This window comes from Amphiprion ocellaris, chromosome 3 (assembly GCF_022539595.1).
Source record: "Amphiprion ocellaris isolate individual 3 ecotype Okinawa chromosome 3, ASM2253959v1, whole genome shotgun sequence".
In the NCBI taxonomy this organism is placed as follows: Eukaryota; Metazoa; Chordata; class Actinopteri; family Pomacentridae; genus Amphiprion; species Amphiprion ocellaris.
This window is the reverse complement of record NC_072768.1, coordinates 24,245,904-24,270,634: the sequence shown is the minus strand read 5'-3', so window position 1 is coordinate 24,270,634 and position 24,731 is coordinate 24,245,904.

Genomic DNA, 24,731 nt, shown 5'->3' with positions numbered 1-24,731 from the left:
AGAAAAAAGTAAATAGAATTTGCCTTATCCTGATAATATGCATAATAGGCTTGCATGAGGTAGAGTGAGACATTCAATCAAGGCTGTCAATGTTATGAAAATATGAAAAATAGAAGAGAGTGCATAGCTTTGCTCTACTCATTCTTTAGGAAAACTGTTTGATGTCAATTCCAGCACATCATGTGATTAACTGTTTTCTTCTTCTTCTACTAGCTAAAAAAGGTTATGCTAACAGGGTTGCTGTGGGACACATGTTCCATGCATGATAATTGTTATTTAAAATATTATGTTGATTTAAAAAAAATCCCACAATTTCAAGAGACATAAATGAAAAAGTAACACCAAAAAAAGGAGATTTAAATTTAATTTTAATTGTTTAATTTGAGAATCAATTTGGTCATCAGGGGCGTGGGACAAGAGAAAAATGGCATTTTGGGGGGAACTCCAGACTTATTTGATATTTTAAAAAATATTTTCAAACATTCTTTTCTCCTATGTTCATTTTTTAGATTTGGTCTCAGGACAAATACATTTAAACAACAACTGCATGTTTTAGTATTTTGACCATGGATTATTTGAAATTTGATGGGTGGAACGTAAAATGTCCTCCAATTCTGGAATGACCGTAAAAATGTACATAGGCCAAATAAAAAAAGTACAAACAGGCAGGTAGATCTCTGATCTCCTCGCATCATACCACATTAACCTTCAGTCTTGCTTTGCTTTCTCTACTGCTGGAAGCCTCGTATAGCTCATAAAGTCTCTGGCAGTGGTACAGTGACCCCCCCATCCTCCCTGTCCCTGCAGCTTGCTGTAGTGTGCCGAGCGGGAAGAGGGCCAGCCAGTCAGCAGCCGGCAGTGGGATGGTGATGTTTGATCTTCAGGGAGGTACCGTCAGCGCTGAGCCTTCCTCTGCTGAAGCGCTTTGTGCTTAAGTGGCATTAGCAGCAGGGCGATCCTTTAAGACGGGGCAGCCACGCACGAGACCTGTGGGCAGCTGGCCCTATGCACGGCTGATGGGATGAAGGAACCAGGGAGTGCTGGCTACGGCAGGAGTTAGGCTGGACGGGGATATGGGAAGGGGAAGGAGAGAGTGAGGTGTGGAGGTGGTGCTGGCTGGGCGGGGAGGGGAGGGAGTGCTGGCAAGGCTCGGTATGCCATTACACCAACTCTGACCTGGTTCAAAAGTGTGGGGGTTGGAATTGGAAATATGTGTGTTGGAAAATGTGGGGGAAGAAGGATATTACATATGTACTTAACTACAGAATATGATGCAAAAATGGGGCTGCATATGAAGTGGAAGAAATGTGCGAGTGCTTCATGAGCTTAATGTACATAATGACAGTGATGGCTGCTTTGTTTTGGAGGACTTTACATGCATTTGTATGTTTATGTGCCCACGTGCCGGCCTGTCTTGTGTGTGTGTGACGTGGCTCAGTGTGGTGACAGTTGGTAGCCCAGGTTGCAGAGCAGTGACAGTGCTAATCGCTGCGTCTCAGGCAGTTGGCTAACGGCTGTCGACTCTTAGCGTAAAGCACCCGTCTGCTCGCTGTCACTGTGTGTCACTGTCACAGCTGCTGAAGCGCTGAAAGAAAATCTGTCAGTGGATTTAAGCTGGCCACGGCCTTACTGGGGAGCATGTACTGCAGGTCTCGATTGATAAAAGTGACACAAAGCAACACTGAAGTCAGACTTGCGACTTTAGGTGCTTGTGCACATTATTTTATATAGTTCTGTGCCGAGCACTAGAAAAGCACCCAGAGAGCACAATACTCCTCCAAGGCTGTTCATGCCCCCATATGGCATTGTCAGAATTGCAGCAGGTCTTTTTTTTTTTTTAGAAATGCAACATTTGTTTATTAGCTATTGATGATCAGAAATCACGGCAACATAGAATGTGGCCATTTAATATAGATGTACCCACAAACAAAATTGCCTTGCGTTGAGCACAGGCATGTGCCATGGATGTATATATTATGTACTGATACAGAAGCGTGTGAACTTAAATATGTAGCGGGCAGCAGGAATTGATGGTAAACACCCCCATAATTTAATCAATTGTTCCTTGTATCATTTCTGACGGAAAAGTCCTGATAAGTCCGCAGTGGTGGATTTGTAGTAGGATCGCAATCGTGTGAGCGTCAACAGGCAGCTGACGTAGTGTTCACTTGTCATAGTTACAGTGCCGCTATCTCGCAATGATACAGAAATCTTTAAGAAATCCATGGATCCAAACTATAAGCCACATCACAGCCATAATCTAATCACTTGGTCCATTGTGTCATATCTGACCTTCCCTGAAAATTTCATCGAAATCCGTTTTTGAGTAACGTTGTGCACAGAAAGACAGACAGACAGACAAACCAATGTCAATCGTCGCATAACTCCACTGCGTTCCTTGGCAGAGTAATAAACCAGACAATTAGCTATATGGACAGCTAGTTTAGAGGTAGTATTTTGTTTGTGCACTATATATTGTACATCACATTCTAGTGAAAAAATTAAGTAGGCTTAAACTAGAAGTTTAAATGTATATTGTTGTTTTTTTATGTTTAATTATGTTATAATAATGTTATAATAATAATGCTGCCTCAGGCAGACAAGCTAACATTATATAAATCTATCAAAAATTGTTTTCAGTCTTCAAAATTCAACAATGCTGACACTAATTTTGATGAGTATGCTTTGTGAACATGAGGATGGTCTGTATGATGTCTATGCTGACATTATTTCATACAAAAAACAGCCAAGATCAATGTTTTCCACTTCAAACATCCTCACATATCCAACAACAGTCCACATATTAATCACACATGAAACATTCTGTAACTTTTGTGATTTACTGCCAAAATCAGTGAAAAACCATGAATGAACTCCAGCAAACAAAGCAACAAACACTACCGCAACAGAATGACGTGAAAGAACAGTTCATGCTCAAACTGACAGCTCATAAAAATGGGTGTTCACAGGACATGCAGTCTTTTGAAACAGGATTTCCTTGAGCAGGTTGTTCCAAAGTTCAGCTACTGTGACTGAAAATGTTCCAAAACCGTTTGTTGTCTTTGATCTCAACTTTGGAACAGTTAAACGGAGACCAGTCATTCTCTTCGCTGAAGCTAATTAACTACTCTCTTCAAACCCCTGGTTATTGTTTGTCTTCAGAAGTGTAGAAGACTCCTTGCTTTGTGTCCTCTGAGTTCCTCGACGGTCATTTCTTCCCCACCGCTCAGTCGGTCAAAGGCCATCCCTTGTGCTAATTGTTTGAAAGGAGTTGGAGTGGAGGCCTGTTCTCCTGGACCTGCTCCAGATATCTGAACAACAGTGGCCCTCTATGTGTGTGTGTGTGTGTGTGTGTGTGTGTGTGTGTGTGTGTGTGTGTGTGTGTGTGTGTGTGTGTGTGTGTGTGTGTGTGTGTGTGTGTGTGTGTGTGTGTGAGTGACAGCCTGGGTGGTCCAAGTCAGTTTGCGCTTTGGTGTGTAAAGCAGACCCCCTACATTTTGCTAACATTTGCAGAGCACCCCAAACCCTCCAGACAGTCATGTCAAGGGCACACTGGAGGGTTAGTGCACCTTGGAGTTTGCTAAACTGGAGATGTATTAAAAGCATGTCAGACTGGACATGGGCAAAGAGACGGATATTTGTAGCTAAGCATAAATTTCAAGTCAAATTGGACTTTGATAAACAAGTTAGAAATGTGACAAGATATTTTACTACCAAAAGGTCAAAGTAAATATTTGTGTTTTAATAAAGCTGTATTTTTCAGATTGTCTTGTGTTTAGTCCTAATGTGAAGGAGAACAAATCAACAGAATGTAGTCAGGCCTGTGAAACCACAACAGAAAGAGAGAAAAAGTATTGGCACTGTCATATTTATAATACATTTATAATTTTGATTAGCATACATCTACACTACTGTTGAAAAGTTTGGGGTCGTTTAGAAATGTCATTATTTTTGAAAGAAAAGCAATTTTTTTTTAATGAAGATAACATTAAATTATGCAGAAATACAGTCTAGACATTGTTAATGTGGTAAATGATCATTCTAGCTGGAAATGGCTGATTTTTAATGGAATATCTACATAGGGGTACAGAGGAACATTTCCAGCAACCATCACTCCTGTGTTCTAATGCTACATTGTGTTAGTTAATGGTGTTGAAAGGCTAATTGATGATTAGAAAACCCTTGTGCAATTATGTTAGCACATGAATGAAAGTTTTGAACAATAATGTATCTAATTATAAACAACAACACTTTTAATACTGGAAGTGCTACGAGCCTCAGAACAGTAGAGCTGCTATAGAAGCTCTAAATTCTCATTTTCTCATGTTGCAACTGACAATGACATTCTTGTTATCTGTGAAACCAGTTTGTTCTGAGAAAATGTCCTGGTTAAATCATTTATATAATTAAGTGTTCTTTTGTCAGGAAATTATTGACAAAGCAGAGTTAAAGATTTTCACAAAGTAAAATTCTTTCCACCAAGTCCTTTCCTGTATCAGAACTTATCACTAACATGGACACGTTGGCGACAAACATTAACAGAGATGATGTTCGGAAAAATAAGGCTGAACTGTAACCCTGTGACGCCACTAAAGACATACCGGTAACTTATGAGGACTGTTAGCCACTGCGTCACAACACTTCCATTACCGTCAATGAAACTGGCTCTACCAGATGTGAGAGCAGCACGTAAGTCAGTCAGTCTGTCTTCTATTTATATTTAGTGAGGTGTCGCAGCCTTTTAATCCCATGGTGACACTGAGTGTGTATTGTATGCAGACGAAGCGTATGCTGCAACGGTATGCTTTTATTATAATCAGTGTAACTGGCTTCAAATTAGTGAGGACAACAATGTTATCTTTTTCTTCAAGATCCCCTCCAGACAGGACTCCCTATAGTGAAAATTATCTGTATTTTTTCAACCTTGTTACCTTGTCCACATGGTGTTTTTATATGCTGGAAGGCACATCATGAGCAAAAATAAAACAGTCAACACCACGGCTGAGCATCTTCACCATAAAACTACAGTATACTGATGACAGCATCAAACACACAGAGTCAGACATATAGGGTTTCATATACAACAAACCTGAAGAACCAATCTGTCACCCTTCAGGGTATCGATATACACTACCAGTCAAAAGTTTGGACACACCTAATGTTTTTTCTTTTTTTCATGACTATTTACATTGTCAATTCTCACTGGAGGCATCAAAACTATGAATAAACACAAATGGAATTATGTAGTAAACAAAAAAATGTGAAATAAGCCAAAACATGTTTCATATTTTAGATTCTTCAAAATAGTCACCCTTTGCTTTGATTACTGCTTTGGACACTCTTGGTCTTCTCTCAATGAGCTTCATGAGGTAGTCACCTGAAATGGTTTTCACTTCACAGGTGTACCTTGTCAAGGTTAATTTGTGGAATTTTTTGCCGTCTTAATGGGGTTGGGACCATCAGTTGTGTTGTGCAAAAGTCAGGTTGGTACACAGTTGACAGACCTATTTGACAACTGTTAGAATCCATATTATGGCAAGAACCAATCAGCTAAGTAAAGAGAAAGGACAGTCCATCATTACTTTAAGAACTGAAGGTCAGTCAGTCTGGAAAATTGCAAAAACTCTGAATATATCCCCAAGTGCAGTCACAAAAACCATCAAGTGCTATGATGAAACTGACTCACATGAGGACTGCCCCAGGAAAGGAAGACCAAGAGTCACTCTGCTGCTGAGGAAGTTCATCCAAGTCACCAGCCTCATAAATCGCACATTAACAGCACCTCAGATTAGAGCCCAGATAAATGCCACACAGAATTCTAGTAGCAGACACTTCTCTGCATCAACTGTTCCGAAGAGACTGCACCAATCAGGCCTTTATGGTCAAATAGCTGCTAAGAAACCACGACTAAGGAAAAGTAACAAGCAGAAGAGATTTGTTTAGACCAAGAAACACAAAAAATGGACATTAGACCAGTGGAAATCTGTGATTTTGTCAGGGCAACTGCACTATGACCACAATGTCCAGTTGTGCCCTGTTTGCTCCATGTGACCTGGCTGAATGCCGGGAACCTGGACCCCCTCCTTCCGATAGAGGACATGGACCCCTGACTGTTCCCAATTATTACTATAATAATAAACCTGTTTAATTTGGACCTGTCTCCGTCTGCTGCTCTGTGCACTCTCAGTTTGGGCTCAGACCTCACTAGAACTGTCACAGCTTTGGTCTGATCAGTCCAAATTTGAGATCTTTGAAACATTAAATGAGAAAATGTTACTGGTAGTGTATATATTTGTCAAAATTAAAAATATCATACTCTGGAACTACAAATTCAACAAGTATAAACTGATCAGTGAATCTGACCACTCAATAAATATCTTTAGTGAAATTAGCCTATGGCTAGCACTGACCCATGGATGTTTTCAGGAGTTAGAGGTGGTGAAACTAACGTCTCTTTCCACATTCTGTTCGCAGAATTCTGTGACAAATACTACTCTGTGTGTTATCTCACATAACCCACCAATGACTGGTTGGAATACAGTGTGATGAGTGTCAAAGGGTCAATGAAAATTGTAAAAAATAAATAAAATGACTTTGCTTCAGGAAAGGTTTTCACATTTTCCAACTTTACTGTTCCTTACAGAGTCCCGGCTGAAGGTGGCATCAAAAAAGAGTCTCAGCACAAATCAACATTCTATCTATTGATACGCTACATAGCCACAAGTCTGTGAACACCTGACACTAGACACTAGAGCATTAGTGAGATGGGCCACGGATGAGAGGTGATGAGGTCTTGCAGTTTTTTTGTGCTAATTCATTATAAATGCTTCAAGTTCTACTGCTTGGTTTATAATAATTATAGTGTTCGAACAATCATTTTGACCATTTTCCAAAGTACAGTCAACTCTGTAAATTCCTAAAGGCACAATAATTTTAACATCTCACAGTCATCTAGGTGAATACGTAGAAGTATTGTAAACTATGGCACAAATTCATGTACATGACAAACTCAGTTCTGTGACTTAAGTTCTCTGCATCTCTTCACACCTACATTGTTGCTAGTATCTTGGAAAATTTAAAATAAAATAAGACTTTCCTGTTCATATTTTGAACCAGCATTTTGGATGCATTTGCTGGAAATGTACTGCAGTCTCTGACTTCCTTTCAAATTCATATGTGCACATGTTCCCTCCCGTCTGTCCTCATGCAGGTTTTCCTGCTCTGGTTTGTCCCACCAACCAGATGCTGATAGTAGTAACTGCAACAGTGGCCCAATTACAGGGTCCTTCTCTGTTAAGGTCACACAACAACCAGCAAATCACCACCAAACAACCACATAATTGCCCTCATCCTGCTTGCCATCCCCTCATCCCCGGCTCTGGGGGGTCATTACCCACATTGCTTCAGGGCCTCTTTCCTTTCCCAGTGTTTACCACATTCCTCCCATACTTCAGCCTGACTTGCATGGGAAGCTCCAGACCAATGCAAGGATATCTGCATGTCTGTGTTTGTGTGGGGGACTGAAGCAGCTGTCGCCGAGTGAAGGGTCCTGCCTGAACTTGTTTGTCTCGACTCACTTCCTGATGTGCGGTTGCTGTTATTTGGGGGCAGAGATTGTTGGGATGTTATGGAGGATGACAGGAGGCCAAGCGGCACCAAGATACAACAAGCTCAGACCTCATCATCTCATTACAGGCACCTACCTGTTTGTCCTAACTTAAGGTTCAGTATAGATCATTAGTTTTACATAAAGGTCCTTACAGTTTTCATTAAATTTAACATCTTTTCCCACTGTAGTTGTCATTCCTTAACATTATTTTGTCATGTAAATATTCTTTTATTTGATAGCCTGAAAAGGAGAATCTCCTTGGGGTTTAATGTTTATATCCTAAGCTAAACCAGTTCCTGCTACTGTAATGGACAGTAAAATGTGGACTCCTCACCAGTTAACGGAAATTAAAGTGCAGATGTATTATTAGCATTCCATTGCTGCAAGGCATGGACAGTGTGGACTTAAAAAAACTTCCAAAAGGTACATGCAAAAACTGTAACAGCAGTGGGTATAATTGAACTTCTGCCTTTTAAGTTTCATTTCCTTCTAAGACACATAACATCACTTAAATACAATGTGCAATCATTCAGAAACCACAGGTGGTACTATTGGGATTTAGGCGACATACCATTTAACAGCAGTATTCCTGTGTTTAAGTTTTCCTCAATGTTTTTCAGGAAGCGATGAGACAAATTCAATTACCTCATATTGTGGTTGAGGGGGGATGACGCCGAGTGTTGCTGTGCCTGCCTTGTTTGTGCTGCAGTTTGGATTACTGTTCCACAATGACCCTTTGTGTTGCCTGACGACTCAAGAGTGGACACGCCCCTGTTGTTTGGCTGCAGTACACCAGAATGTGTTGTTGTCTCACATAACAGACAACAATACTGGACAATATTTGCTGATGATGTGCACAACGTACATTTTGAATACCTGGTTGAGTCATATCAACTTGATTTCAAAATAAAGGTTCTTTCTGTCAGCATGATCACAGAAAACTCGGGACACAGTTTCAGACAAGAAAAGCACTCAGAGAGTGCAGTACTCCACCAAGGCTGCTCATGCCTCCATATGGCATTGTCAGAAATGAAGCATATTTTTGTAGAAATGCAACATTTTTTTTATTAGTTAATGATGATCAGAAATCATAACAAAATAGACTGTGGCCATTTAATATATATGTACCCACAAACAACATGACCTTGCGCTGAGCACAGGCGTGTGCCATGGATGTATATATTATGTACTGATACCGAAGCGTGTGAACTTAAATATATAGCGGGCAGCAGGAATTGATGGTAAACACCCCCATAATTTAATCAATGCATGTGTTTGTTGTGTACGGATACCGAAACACATGACCTAAATATGTAGCGGGTGGCGAGAATTGATGGGACTCGGAAACACCCCCACAATTTCATCAGTTGTTCCTTGGATAATTTCCAACAGATAAGTCCCGATAAGTCCACAACCGGTGGATTTGTAGTAGGATCGCAATCATGTGATCGTCAGTAGGTATCTAATGTAGTGTTCACTTGTTGTCATATTTACAGTAAGATAAGTAAAAACGCACAAATAACAGTGGTAAAGACGAATACAGCATGAGCCTGGCGATCAGTCTTCGAGGTGAACACTGTTCTTAATGAGGCTGAGCCCAAGCTGTTGTTTAAATTCTGTTTCTGAATATACAAATTAAAACCAGATCCAGCAAGAGAAAGTCCAGAGCATCTACAGCGAGTGTGTACATGTCCAGCAGCTCTTGTTTTGATGGCAGTTTGTACACTGAATCTACTGGTTGACATCTATACCATATCTGTGCATGCAGCTGTTTAGACATTGAAACACACCCTCTCCCTTCCCAGTGGCCCAGCAAGGAATGTCAGCGATGTATTGCTAAGAGAAACAAAGTGGAGGAGAGATGGCCTTTTTTGGACACATTTCTATTCTGTTGGATGGAGTGATAGCCTCTTCACTCAGAGAACCAGCATTACAATGCAGCTACATGTTACACATGGATGTGAAAACAGCCTGGCAGCTTCCTAGCTACATCTACCTGAACTCTCCCATTCACTCTGCCTCCCACTCACTACACTCAGCCAACAAAAGGCACCTGATACAACCACCACAGCAGGGATGGTCAACAGCTAGATTCTTCTCCTCAGTGGTTCTTCAGTGGTGGAACGAGATACCAAACTGTGTTCGATCTGCAGAGTACCTCTGAGTCTTTAAGGAAAGACTAAAAACGCAGCTCTTCACTGAACACCTTGGCACTTAGAAAAAAAGCAAAGAAAAATTAAAAATCCTGTCACGTCCCCAATGTCTGTAGACACCACAGTCCTATTATCACACTTGAACTTAATTTATGGCATTTATCCAGGTTGTTTTTGCCTGACTGGATCCTTACTTGTGTTGTATCTACTTTCAAATGTACGTCACTTTGGATAAAAGCTACTGCTAAATGAAACTGTAAAAAAAAAAAAAAAGTAACTAACAAAATGTAAATCATATCAGTATATATATATATATATATGTATGTATGTATGTATGTATGTATGTATGTATGTATGTATGTATGTATGTATGTATATACAACCACCAGGCACCTTTTTTACAATTTGTGATGCCACAGAATTCATCAATACCACTGCCACATTCAGCAGTTTCACTGAATTGAAGTCAGTAACCACACCTGTAACTCCATCTCATTAAACTGGCCATGCAACCAGGTACTACAGCAAATCTACAATACATTGTCTGACAGGTACACTCCCATTCTGTCCGTGTTAGGGTTCGTGTCTCTGGCGACAGTTTTATTGTACCTCTTTCTCTGTCTTTGTTTTGCTCTGTTTCTCTCATTCTTGCTTCCTCTTGGAATAGAGTCACAAAAATGAATGGCAGCACCACCAAAACAAGGCACATGCTTTCACTGCTCAGCATTGTGGAACTCTCTCCATCCCCACCCCATCAGCGTTTCCTGTTTTCCTCATGCATGGACTCATCCATTTCCAGCAGGTCTGTTTGTTTGCGGACCCGCTCTCGAAGGACGCCCTTCAGTCTGATGTTTCCTGTTTTCACTAGACCACAGGATTCGAAAGTGCAGTTCAGCAGGGATTCTGTCCTCTTGAAGCAGAAGGAAAATACCTTGATTTTATATACTCATGGAAACCCGACCGTTTATGATGGTATCCATAACTGGTTCCTCAAAATGACTTAAACTAAGTGGACAGCTTAAAATATTATTTCAAAAGTAAGGAACCCGATGGCATGGGCTATTAAAATGCAACTACAAGAAGCAAAATATTGCTTGGACTTGCAACATTTAAAACTAACTTCACACAGGCTTTGCTCTTTGTCAAGCCTGACTGGTACCCAACAGTTTACACTGGCAGAACCATTTGGGCAACTTCACTCCTGGAAAGTTGCAAACGTCCTAATGTTACATAATTCAGGAGAATCATTGTTCACATTATAAACACTCTTTGTCTGTTTTACAATAACACTCACTGACCGCAGCAGTAGATACGTCTCTGTTACCAAAATATGCTGGATCTCAGTGCTGGTTGATATGATTAGTGCTGGACAAACGTCAGAACTGTAGGAGGAAATTGGCATTATTGTGGAGTTTGTGTAAAACTGTGTCATAATTGTGCCAACTCTGAAAATACCACAAGTGAGACATGAAACTGAAAATATATCTGTGTTTTGTTTTATTGTACTTTGCACTGAATCTGTTTTTTGATAGATGTTATCAGGACTGTAGTTTCCAGGTCTACTGCTCAGGTGGTTAGTTGATATGCCCTCCCTCGACCAAATTCTCATTACTGGTGTTTCTTAAGGTAAGGTGAAAAGTCCTACATTAATACTCGTATGTCATGAATTCATTATTTTTAAGAGGGACAGACTACCTGTGGACGGCCCTGCATTTTAATAGATTTGAACTCAACCCAATGCAGACAGCTAGGTCTAACTTATCAAACTGTTACATCTACTGTATCTTTACTCTTAGTTGGCATCAGTCTAACTGACATTATGTCAGATATGTTGTGGATGGGGCTGCATTTTGTTGTAACGGACAAAAAGTTACATCTCCACCACTAACGTGTCATATCATTAAAAACAACAGGCTAACTTGTCTGTATTATATTAATCACTAATTTCTGTGCTGGAACCCCAGTTGTTATAGTGCTGTTTTCAGAAAACACATGTGCAGGTGCACACTGATTTGCTCAGACTTTGCTGTTTTGTGTGTATTTAGACTTCATTTCGGCTAATACAACTAGCAGGTAGTGTGCACTTAATGCACTGTGGCATCAGCTCGTTTAAGAGTTCAGTTGACCAAGGTTTTGTTTGGTCACCTATGGCCTCAGATACCATGTATATAAATAAAAAATGGCAAACTATATTGTAGGGTCAACAGCTACAATGTGACTTGTGAGAACAAGCTGAAGTACTTTTTATTAAAAGCAGAGACACAAATGCATGTGGGGCATTAACCTAACCTGAAACCAGCAGTAAATAAATCTGGAATAACGCGCAGGTAGCAGAGTTGGGGTAATGTTAATCTAATGGATTATGTGCCATATTCTTTACTAATTTCAGGGGACTAATGATATTGTAGTTACTTTGTGGGAAGATGAGATTTAAATTGGTTGTTTTTTTCATAATCTAATGATGAATCATTATGTTTGCAGATGATGTGCTTATATTTCTTTGTACACTTCTGTTCTTCTGTTTTTGATTGTGGAACAAGGAGCAGCAAAGATACTACTGACTCTGGTTCCATGCAGTCTAGGTGTGGCTCAGATAAATCTGCAAGTCTAAGATAAGATAAGATAAGATAAAGTTCTTTATTTCTCCCCACTCCAGGGGAAATTTACATTGTTACAGCAGTTTTATTTACAATATATACAAGGGTGGCAAAATTTTTTAACAGAAAAAATAAAAATAAAGTTTAAAAGTGCAGAGATGTGCAGTGCAAGAATGTCAGTGCAAATTTTATGGTTTGGGGTGGTAATGATATAGTCCAGTTTATGTTAACATCAGCCAGTGATGCTGATGTTGTAAAGTCTTATAGCAGATGGGATGAAGGACCTGCGATAGCGCTCTTTCTTGCAGGGTGGATGTCTCAGTCTGCTGCTGAAGGAGCTGCTTAAAGACCCCACAGTGTCATGCAGTGGGTGAGAGGGATTGTCCATGATGGATGTGAGCTTTGACAACATCCTCCTCTCACCCACCTCCTCTATGGAGTCCAGGGAACAGGTGCTGCAAGATTCTTTACAAAACAACAGTAAACACTATGATGGGCCAAGTCTCACTTTGGCATGGATGCAGCTTCAGAAAACAACTATTCTGGGTGCTAAATATGCCCAGAACCTACAGAGTGAGAGGACAGTTCTATCTTTGCAAGTCAATGCAGAGTGACATACAGAAATTGGCCAAACGCAGAGGGAAGTGGACACCTGGTGAAGGGGAAATCCTCTCTGCGGGTCTCACACACACACAGCATGTGAGTGTCACACTTCAATGAAGCTGACCAAGCCCGCTATACAATCACCAGACCCTCCTGTCTGCTCTAACACCCAGACACAGCAGCAGGACAGCAGTGACGAGATGCAGAGCAGAGACAAAGTGATGGAGCTGTTGATAACGCTGGAGCCACCATTGTCCTCAGAGAGCTTTGACCAGTGTGTCTGGTGTTGTCACAAAACAGCTTGAGGGGACCTTCCTGCAAATCAAAGCATGTGTTTGTGTGCATCTGTTAGTTTCACCTTCTTTGTCTTTACAGATTATTCAGTTGAGAGATTTTGGACCTTGATTATGGGTAACCATGAGTACACAAAAACACACAGCAACTGCCCTTTGCAACATAGGAAATCAGTGTGTGCATCTAAAAAAAATTGCACAACACAGGAAACGTGGCTACTTGCCTGCGTCTGTGTGTGTGTGTGTGTGTGTGTGTGTGTGTGTGTGTGTGTGTGTGTGTGTGTCTGTGTGCGTGTGCGTCTGTGTGTGGGTGTATGTGTGTGTGGGTGTGTGTCAGCCTCTGTGCTCCTTCCTCCCCCAGGGCTGCTTGTGAAGCTCTTTGATTTGAATATGAATAGGTGGTGGAGACGGCAGCTGATCCTACTCTCTGAAAGGAGGAACATGTCATTGTTTTTGCCTTTTACAGACAAAACTTATACATTGAGGTCATTCTGCTTTGACAGCATAAATAGCTCAGCTACAAGCTACTTCAATCCGTAGTTTAAAAAAAAACAAACAAAAAAACGGTGTCAGCCTTTAAAAAAACCCAGCACAGCAGTAGTACACAAAGCTTGAGGACAGTGTTTCTAGGAGAACAGCATGTACAGAATGAGTTGTCACAGGCATTGCGTGCTGTTCACCTGTGAGCATGTGTTTGGGTGTTGCTCCACTACCCTCATACAGATAGAGTCAGTGTGATAAGGGAGAAGACCGTGTGCTTGTTATCTGTGAGCAGGAATCTGGCAGCTCCTCCTGTTTTGTCTAATCTAGTCTCCAACTCCTCTGCAGCCAAAAGCCTTTGACAGAATCCTTCTTCATCACTCTCTTTGTCTTCATGTTTCTTGACCTTTCTGCGATTTGACAATGTGTGTCTTGCCTTGACAATATGCTGCATTTTGTGCCATTTTTGCACTGTGCTGAGTTACATGATGCTTTGAAACTGAAAGTGAAGGATGGTGATAAACAAAATACAAAACTGGTGGAAATTCCCTCTTAAGAATGATTTATGTTTCAAAACCTGCAAAGCATATTTTAGGATGACTTGGACGTTGTTTACAGCTCTCTTTCCACTTGTAAAAACAGCAAGGACACATTTTCTCGCTGAAAAATAAGTGTTAGATATAACTTCTCATCTTTTCATAATGTTGACTTTGGCCCATATAGACCTCATTTACAGTAATAACATATGATCTGGATTCAAGCCTGAATGACAGAGAAATTCAACAATAATTTATGACATAAACATATCATGTAAACAATGGTTTTATTATTTAAGGCCTATCTATATGCAGACATGTGAAAAAGGTAAATTATCGACTTTCTCCACAGTCTTTGACGAATCAGACTTTTGTTTCTTTTTTGAAACAATTCCTCCAGGCAAGACATTATAAAAGCAAACAAAGTAGTAATATACAAGTTAACTCCACAAATAGGTGTTCAGTGCAAAAGTTAATGGGGATAACACCATTACAGTCACAATGAAACAGAATGTGCCAGTGTGAAAAGGTATATTTGGAGACAGGAAGAAGTTGGAGTAAGTCAAGTCAGTACACCCTCATATTTACTACACGTTTAAATTCCATAAATTGGAATCAATGGTTCCAGATGAGGTGCCAATGTTTTAAGCCTTGTTAAAGAGTGATCAGTGGAATTTGTTTTATTTTAAAATACAGTCTGCTGTTCTCTTGACTATAGAAGTGTGTACCTTCCTGATGCCAAGCTTATAGAGTTTTCCAAGGCCTTCAGTAAAACTTTGTGAATGGCCATGAGTCTGGTGAGAGATTTAACACATTCTCCTAATCACTTGACATAAATCATTCAGCTGAAAGGAATACCATCTAAAATTGAGACACATTTAGAATGACTGCGAGTTTCTCCATAACCGGGTGCCCCAGTGAATTCCGCTGAAGAACAAATCATCTAATAAAAAGAGACGTCACCAGGAACCTCAAAATTTCATCACAGCATGCTGATAATAAAGTACTGCATCTGAAATTAGAAAACAGACTGGGCAAATCCAACCTGTATGGGATGCATGCCAAGAAAAAGAATTTACTGTAAAAAAAAAAATAAGAGAATATAAAGGCAAAGATATGAACCAAATATAGAGATGTTTGACCACAATAACAGTACGTAAATCAAAAGAAGGCTCAAAAAGAAGAAGCAGAAGGTTATGGAATTAACTAGTCAAAGGCCACAACTGAATGCCATTTAAACATTTTAGGGGGGTTTGAAAGAGATAGTACAAGCACGAAAACCCTTAAACATTTTGCAACTGAAGGAATTTTGCAGGAAGAGCATTCAACATTTTCAGCAAGCTGATGTCAGTGACTGGTTGACAATTATAAAACATCTATAAGAAATTATTTCTGCTGAAAGGTGGCAATGCTAACTACTGAGGCAAGGGGTGTATCAGTTATGATGTTCAATCCTCAGTTCCTCTTTCAAGCATAAAACCAGACTTCCTTTGCATCATATGCTAACTTTTGCAACTCAGTGATGTATGCAGGCTCTCTGTCATTGTCTGCCTCTGTCTCTGCATCATTCTCAGACAAGAAATTCCATGATAAGCCATTCTCACTTCCTGAGAATGGGTCATGTGCATAGATCATCACCAACACACCACACACACACTCACACAGAAAGGTCCAGTTCCAGACCTGATTAGTGCATGTTGAGAGTCTTTGTTTGAGGACAAAGGATTTCCCCGTCTGTGGAGCGGCCACTGGCAATGAAACAAGGAGGAGGACAAGATTAGCTGCATAGTGAGAAGCAAGGGTGGAGTCAAAGGAGTGGGAGGTAATGAGAAAAGATGGATGTAGACAGACTGAAGTTTTGCAACACTGCTGACCATTGGTGAATATTTCTATTAGGGTCAGAAATTTATACAGAAAGTACACAGGGTCCAAAAGCCATTTTATTACTCTGCCAAGGAACGTGGCGGAGGTATGTGACGATCGGCGTATGTTTGTCTGTCTGTCTGTTATTCTGTCTGTGCACAACATTACTCAAAAACAGACTAATGGATTTGGATGAAATTTTCAAGGAAGGTCAGAAATGAGACAAGGACCACCTCATTGCATTTTGGCAGTGATGCGGCTTAAATTGATTGATTAAATTTTGGGGATGTTTCCGAGTCCCATCAATTCCGTACATAATGTACAAATGCGTAACACACGCCTGTGCTCAGCGCAAAGTCATTTTTTTGTGGGTACATCTACATTAAATGGCCACATTCTATAGTGCCGTGATAGCTGATCATCATCAATAACTAATAAACAAATGCTACATTAAAATTGAATTGAACTGAATTAATAGAAAAAAAGCTGGATTTCTGACAATGCCATATGGGGTAATTTTCTTGTTTGTTACAGGGAAGCCACAGTTGCAGACTATAGTCTATTAATCAGATATTAACCTGAGGTAATGGAAAAGTGGTGCCGCTGACCTCTAAACTCCCCATATGTGGTCAAATGGTAATTGAAGATCATTCTTCTCATTTGTCTTCAATCATTAAGTCAGTCATGAAGTCTGTCAGTGTGGAACTGTAAACTGACTGAATGTAAATGGAGACAAAAACAGGAGTCAGTGTCCGAAAAAATGAAAAGCTGAAGAAGCGATGGCATTGCATGAGAAAAACAGAAGAATGCAGCAATGAAAAACATGGATGAGTGACACAACAAACAGGTCTTGAAATACAATATGCCTGTGTGTCGGCTGTAGGAAATGAATGGAACAAAGACAGAGGGAGAGTCAAGGGGTTTTCCAAGAGAGGAATACAAAGAAATTTGGAACAAACAAGGCAACAGTAAACATGTCAGCAGATGACAGAGGGTCTGAATGGAGAAGTGAGCGAATGATATGGTGGCGTTCTAGGAGAGATCTGTCATATCCCATGTTTTGACAGCAGCTAACCGTAGCTGTTTAGCAGATTTTGCATTTTTAGCAGTTTTGCAGTCACACTTGTTCAGACTCAGCTAACACACTTCTGTTCCACAGCAATGTCACCTCTGACCTACATGTGATCATTTATGGTGCATGTCAGCATTACTTGTCACGCACTTACCATTGGCCTATTTTTCTATATCTGTTGGTGGATGATTGTATCAGTGTAAAAGAGCAATTTTGCTAAATGATTACATTGTTTGGCAGCATTCATGAGCCATGGATTGTGTGTATATATAGTGTATTTGTACTGTATATACAAATGTGAAGGCCAGATTGCAAAGAAATGAGCATTGCCTTTTTTGCACTGGTGATGCCATTTGCAGACCAGTGACTGGGTAGATGATGGAGAAGTGTTATAGAGGTCCCTGCATCACCCAGACATGAGAACACACCCCTGGAAGTAGAGTCTGGTTTGAGTTAGTTTTAGTTTTTAGTTCTAGTTCTTTTTTAATACCTCCTGTCTGCTCTGGTGGCTGGTTGGTTGCAGCCACCTGACCAGTGCAGGACACGTTTGAATTAATGGCACATGACTCAAAATGGAGCTGGATAACACCAAGAAAAGGAGGGATTTACAATCAAATGAAAAACAGTCGGAGGTCAAAGATTGGAATGGGACAGGATGTTTTTCATTCTGTAATGGGACTGCAGTATTGTAGGAGTGAAAATCCACTGCTGTGCCACCGTCAGCTCAAATCTTAGCTGTCTTGGATTCTCCTGGACACTCATCATTTTCAAGATAAAAGTAATCAGTAACTGCTGGTTGCATATTTAGCTACATATCAGCTACTTTTTTCCCATAGATTGGTTGTGCTCTTAGCTCAGTTATCCTGCATGCAGGAGGCAGAACCTCGATGTCATATCTGTGCCCATTTCCAAGACATGTTGGCTTCATTTCTGGGCTGGTTTTCTGTCATCCATTACAATTGCTGATGTAATCAGTAGCAACAGGCTTGATCTGAAAGTTCTTAGGTTTCAACATGTAAACAGTGTTGCCATATGGATTTCTTTAAATAGTGTAGTGGTCCTGTTTTGGGTTTAAGCTGTGCCCACACTACTCCTCATTGTGGCTTTCTATCCTCTCTGAGCTGGTGGGTATCTTCCAAAAGGAATTCAAAAGGTGTTTGGACAGCAAACTCAATCAGTCTCAGAGAATTTCTGCAAATGATATGTGGTATTTTCACAAATTTAGCCGTAAGTCATGGTTTCTACCATAGTTGTTATGCCACATGTAGAGCAAATAGAATTCATGAAAGGGTCAAAGAGAGGAATGAAAATGAAACAGAGAGGGTAAAAGGGGAAAGGGAAGAGGGGGCCTGGGGCAAAAAGAGAGAAGCGGAGGGGGAAGAATAGGGCGAGCAGCAGGGAGGAGGTAGTGAGGAGGGTGAAAAGCAGAGAGAGGAGGAGCCGAGATGCTGAAAGAGACTAGAATTCATTTGAAGGTGAATAGAAACAGCTTTGCTTCTTTCAGAGGGGCTTCTGTCATGCTTTGTGACGAGGAGGCGGGGGGCCAGGGTGACAAGGCTAATGTTAGCACTGGAGCCGCTACACAGTTTGTGTGCTAACACGCAGCAAAACAACAAAACACACACAGAGATGCACACGGGTGTGTGTCTGAGTAGGGGTCACTAGCATGTACTGAGTGTATTTAGGCCTTTCCAGTCATGTTACTTCAGACATGGGTAGCTTTATGCTGAGGTTCCTTACATGGCACTGTCAGGTTAAACTGTCTGTTTTTTATTGTCTTTAGCACGAAAGAAGAGCAGCACTCTGATCTCGGCATCTGACCAATTTCTATAATATACAGTGTTGATAATCATTACATTGCAGCTATTTAAGCATCACTTCCTCACTGACTGAGCTGTTCAGTAGGCCCGTTATACTGTACACCAATCAGCCACAACATTATGACCACTGACAGGTGAAATGAATTACATCAATCATCTTGTTATAATGCAATGTTCTGCTGGGAAACCTTGAGTCCTGACCTTCATGTGGATGTTTGACATGTACCACCCACCTAAACATTGCAAGTAAAGCAACCCTCCATCCCCCCATGGCAACAGCAGTCCTTGATGCCAGTTTCCACCCTCAGCAGGACAATGCACCTCGACACACCGCAAAAGCTGCTCAGGAGTGGCCTGGGGAACACGACAGAGCTAAGGTGTTCACCTGGGTTCCACACTCCCCAGATCTAAATCTTATTGAGCATCTGTTCATGTATGCTCTCCTGTTCTTTGAGAAATGTCAAGCGACTGTCAAACCACTTCTCTGGTGCCACAGCGTTCCTGTTGTCAGCAGCATAGGCCAGCCATTTCTTCCTGAGATGCTCTGTTATCTTTCAACTGATTTTGTCAACAGTGGGTTTTTAATGGCACCTGTGTCTCCAAGGTCACTCAGATCCTGAAGCGCCTTCTCCACAGCTTGATTAAACTCCACTATTTTACGTGGGTGATGACCTTTCACCGCTGGTATTTTCTGCAGGTCCTCTACAATTTCTGTTGCAGTAGTCGTTTGGTTTCCAAAGCGGTTCTCTTGGACACAATATTGGTCATCATGTCTGTGAAGATTCTCAGTCATCCAGATCATGGTATTTGTCAGTTCTTCAGAACTGAAGAAGCCTCTTGGATGAGAGGTGAAACGTCTTCAAAAACCTCCAAGAGAAGTCCAGTTGATTTTTACGGAAGCTCCTACAATTATTGGTCATAATGTTATGCCTGATCGGTGTAAGTTCTATGTTAATGTAACTGTATCAATTATAATGCTGTTTCACAACAAATTGTTGTGTTTTCATATAAATGTCAAACAAATCTGAAGCATTGTTAAAAAAAATGTTAGTATAAAGTCAAAAAAAAATCTAAATTAAGCTTCCTTCCATTATCAGCTGTGGAGTAAAAACCTTAGGCTGTGTAGTGTAATCAGAAGTTGGCGGTATGGGCTACATTATGCATGACTGTAATAAATGGCGCAAAAGAGGCTGGAACAAAACAGTCGTTTGTCAAACACTAAAAAACTTCATAGAAGAAAAAGAAAAATCTAGGAGAGAAAAATGAAGAAAAGATTTCAAAAATGGTTTCCAAGCCAATCATGAAAGGTTTGGTTTGAAAGAACTGCAGTTCGGAGGCAAAGACAACAGAAGAAGTGAAAACAGCTGATCAGTCATGTAAGCTTAAAAGATTGCTCTATTGCTTATTTAAAAAACAGTTGTGTCAATATCTGGTGAAGTTCCTAAAAGTCACAACTTTTTTTGGAAAATTCGCCAAGTACTTCGCTGTTTCTATTAACTTTTGCTGATGCGATGCTTTAAAATGCACATAAAAATACATTATAGAAACGCAATGAACGTATAACAGCTTAGTGGGTCCACATCACAAAATGTTTCATGATAACAACTGCAAAACTGTGAGATGCCTAAGGTTTTTATTTTTTAAATTGTTCTTTGCTATAGCCAGCATCCACATCTCATGCTTGCAGGTTTTTACATGTAAAAAGAGCAGCAAAGTCCACATCAGGAGGTTTTTAACCAAATACAGGACTTTCACACTGGACGTTGGAGTTGAAGTTCCATGTTGGATCATTCTTTTATTATATTATTTTGTACACTTTGTTTTCAGTCAGAGGTTTTAGACATTGTCAGTCACTGTCAACAGCTAACCACAAAGCTCTGATTGTTTTCTAGGTTGCTAGGGTGACGAACCCAAGGACAGTCCCTGGAAACACAGGCGTCTCACAATTTTACAGCTTTTATTGAGGAAGTAATACTGTTTACACTGTGGACCAATGCAGTTATGATGTATTTTGATGTGAGACTGGAATTCTGACTTGTATTGGAAGTGATAGAGAAATGTTACTGGGTCTGACCCAGTGAGATTGCTGTCATGCTTTTTTGGAGTGGTGAGCACACTGCTTATTCAGATATGAACCAACACAGTAAATTGCTGTTAGATTAATGGAAAGAAAGTGCATGTCTGGAGGGGGCTTTTGTTGAATAAAATGAGTCATACAGTAATCGTCTCTGTGAATCCAAACACACCTACACATTTCATTATATTTACAGACTTTAAGTTAAAACTCTACAACTGCAAGGGGCTGAGATCAGGCTTTTATTAGATTTGGTAACCAACAGACAGCAACATTGTGAAAGAGGTTTCTTCCTGATCACGACACATAAAAGCATATCACAACAAGTGGACTGTTAAAATACATGAATGCATCAGCTGCTAAACTGAAAACAATCATATGGGTTGCTATTATTTTTAGAGCCCATTATTGCTTTTACTGTGTTGATAGATTTTCTGGCTTAAAAATGAATGAGTAATCAAAAGTAAATAGACTTTAGCAACGGATACAGTTTACCACCATAAGTTTCAGTTTGTGAAGATGAAAAATAATCCCGTAAAGTCAAAGAAAATTAAAGCTGCAAGCAGCATTGGTCAAGTCCTGGCATCCTTGCTGGTCAGCGAATCCAAGCTTGTCCACCAGGTGGCGATGCCACTGAGAGTGTATTTCGGCCTATGGCCTTTTTGATGCTGGCCAATCAAAACTGGCGCTATCACTGTGAATGTGTATCGGCCGATGTATGTTATCAGGGCCGAACTGCGATCACACGTACAAAGTTTGAATCAGATTGGAGCATGTACAGGCTAGTTAAACAGTGCTTCCTCTTTCATGGTGACCTATCCACCAGGTGGCACTCTCTCTGTGACTGTGTTTTGATTTATAGAATTCATCAGGGCCTGACTCTGATCACACATGTACAATTTGAGGCAGATTGGAGCATGTACAGTCTAGTTACACAGCATTTCCTCTGACATGGCGAATTGTTTTCGCCTGCTGCCATTTTCATGCCCTCAGACTTTAGCATTGAGCATTTTCCTAACTTTTGATCACCCATGTCTGGTGTACATCCTGGAAAAATTTGAGCACTGTTGGGATTACCCTGTTTGAATTTATAGCTTTTGAAAATGTGCAAAAATTTGTCCAAAATCATGCAAAATATGTCACATAATTCAAAATGGCCGACTTCCTGTTGTGTTTTGAGTATAGGTGTAAATTACATTTTTTTTGCATCGTGACAAGTTACTTATGCCTACCAAACTTCATAGCTGTAGGTGATACGTCCTGCTTGTAGAGCCTGTTTGAAATATTTCAGGTGGCACCATTGAGCCATTTTGGCTAACACCTATGCAAGTTCCATAAAATATCACATTTTTTGCCAGTCCTGGTGTGTGTGTAAATCTTCACACGCTTTCAAGTATTTTTAGGCCTTCAAAATTGCAATTCGAAAAACGGGAGAAAAAAACAAAAAGAAGAAACCCATTGGTTTGCTAATAAACATGTTTTTGTGCCTCCATCAGTTGCTCAGTCCTGCAGTGTGTTGCACAACGCTAAAACGTTGCTCACTTATCTTACTCTGGTCTGCATAACGGATCTGTGACGAGTGAGATGCAATGACAAGATGTGAGCATGCTTCTATGAGTTGCATGTTGTTCGCTACAACAACAAAAAATTTAGGATGTGCATTCGTTTGGACCCAGCTGGTGTGGAGTAAAGTTCAGTCATCTGCTGAACAGTCACTGAGCCTCTGTCTCCAGCTGCTTGACAAGCTCCTGCACCCTGATGCTATCTTGTTTCAGAGCTGTTAGTGTCCAAGGTGTAAGACAGACAGGACGCAGCACACAGATAAGGTCCCTGTCAAAACACGTCTATATTTGGACAAAAACTGGTCTATCAGAAATGGGCACTGCCTGGTTTTGAGCACAGATACTGTTCACAATAAGAGTGAATGAAGTAAACTGAGGGTGCATGATTCACTGTTTGGTATGCGCTCTGGTGTCACCCCTATACAGCGTTTCAAGATAAATGTTTACTTTTTGCTCTCAGAATCAGAAAATCAGAAATCAGAAAAGGTCTGTAAGTGAGGTCCCACACACAAGGAATTTGACTTGGTGAATAGAGTTACAGTACTCAGCAACAACAAGAAGACAGTAAAAGAATAAATGCAGAAATCTAAATCTGAGGAATTCTAAATACAAATGGTATTTATAAAAAGAGAAGTATAAGAAGTACTGTGTAAAAAAGAAATAGATTTGCCTAAACCAGGGCAATAAATTTAAATTACAATATTGCATATTATTTTTAAGGGATTGCACATGAGGTTGAAATATTGTATATGTATTGGATATTGCACTGGTAGTGAAACAGGAGTCTTTAATGATTTTTCAGATTTATTGTTCATGAGGGATAGGGCCTGAGGGAGCTGCTCCGGTTCCGGCATGTTCTGGTGTTCAGATTCCTGAAGTGCTGGTCGGAGGGCAGCAGGTCAAAGAGGACAAGAGATAGATTTCTAAGATAGAAAATAAAACTATCAAATCAGCTTCTCTGATCTCAAGGAAGTTCTTGCTATTTTATGAGGACAATTTTGGAACGAGACAATGGGTTTAAAAATAAAAACGTCACAATGTACTTTGATGTTGTTTTGACCTAAATGATCATCACAGAAAGTACCCCAAAATGCACTTGAGTTATTAAAGAAAATCCTACTAAAAGTAGATATTCATTAGATATAAACTATGGCAGGCCATTTACCTGGAAGTATTTTCATTTTGTCTGTTTCCTTTTCGCCACAAAACTGCATCAATATTTTTCTTTCATATCAAATAAATCTGAAAAGCTCATTTGAAACACGATTGTATGAACTTCTGCTACATGATTTATGTCATACAGCCACACAGCTGTGATGTAGATTAACTTCCAGCCCGACGTCATCTCCTCTACCCGATAAACGTGCTTAGTTATTCTTACAGTGTGAAGATAATTACAAATACTGAGTCTGGACAAGTCATATTAAATCAACAGGTCGCCAGCTGAAAGCCTGTGTGTGAGAGTCAGCTGCAAGGCGCATATGGTGATAAAGAGACCCAACCAGTGAAAATGCTCCTTTTGTTTGCAGTGCAAATGCATTTGGTTTGGCTGTGGAGGTCGTTAATGGGCCGATAGGAAACGATCATCGGCTCTGATGACTCCGTATGGACTCCAAGCTTGGTGTCTGTCAGCGTTAAAAGGGCGTGAAGGACGCGGAGACGCCGGAGATCTGGCTGATTGATGTGACATGATCTCACCGCTTCCGACGCCACAGTGACCACCTCTGACAGCTTGGACTCACATAAGTGTCCTTGTGAAAAAGAGGGACTGAAACTTACCATTACTGTATTGGACCAGTATGTGATCTGGGGATATAAAAATACTTCAAAGAGGGACAAATGATACAGTGAAGTATTTTTTGTGTCTGTATTACAGGAACATCAGTGTAGTTAGTGTGAGAATGAGCCAGAGAGAGAAAGAGACGGTAACTATTGAAACACCTCCACCCACACAAACGAATCTCTTCATTCCAGTGAAGGCTGCACAGACAGAAATAGCTCTGCTGCTGTTGTGCCATCACAGTATCACTGAGCTGTATTTTTCAACTGTGCTTATTTCAGCTGTTTTC